We start from the raw sequence: 912 nt of genomic DNA, 5'->3' as shown, positions 1-912 counted from the left end.
CACCAGCACGGTAAGCATCGTCGAATGCCTAAGAAAGAAAAAAAACACAAACATACACAAAAGGAGACAGTTAGGGAAAGAAATATATATATAAAAGGAGACAGATAGAGAAAAATATATATAAAAGGAGACAGATAGATAAAGAAATATATATATAAAAGGAGACAGTTAGAGAGAGAAAAATATATATAAAAGGAGACAGTTAGATAAAGAAAAATATATAAAAAGAGTTTTTTATTTACTTTTTGTGATAGAAAGAGACAAATAAATAAATAAATAAATAAATGTAATAAACAAAGACATATAGATAAACTAAACAAAAAAGGAGACATATAATTAAACTATATTATACAAGGAGACAATTAAATAAACAAAAATATAAAAGGAGACAGGTAGGGGAGACAGATGCAGCAACAGCAGCAACAGAAACAACAGCAGCACCAAAACACAAAATAAAAGGATACGCATGCATGCATGCATGCATGCAGAGATGCATGCATGCATGCAGAGATGTATGCAGTGATGCATGCATGCAGGCATGCACGCAGAGATGTAAGCAGTGATGCATGCATGCATGCATGCAGACATTCATGCATGCATGCAGACATGCATGCAGACATGCATGCAGAGATGTATGCGTGCAGAGATGTATGAATGCATGCATGCAGCGATGCATGCATGCATGCATGTGTTTGTTGTGGGGCTGTCATACCTCAGTAATGGATAGAGTTGCTAGCCTGACATAGAGAAGAGTAAATACATATTGTAGTAGTTTATATTTTTTTTGTTTATTTATATTTATATATTTTTTTTCTGTTGTCTCCGTTTGTATTGGTGTGCTAGTGTCTCCTTTTTGGGGCTTGAAATAAAAGTGTAGAGACACCGCAGTTTTGGGGACTTTATATTTTTTAT

The sequence above is a fragment of the Eimeria mitis genome, genomic scaffold (genome assembly GCF_000499745.2).
Source record: "Eimeria mitis Houghton genomic scaffold, Emh_scaff4492, whole genome shotgun sequence".
NCBI classification, from domain to species: Eukaryota; Apicomplexa; class Conoidasida; order Eucoccidiorida; family Eimeriidae; genus Eimeria; species Eimeria mitis.
Note: the sequence above shows the minus strand (reverse complement) of the source record.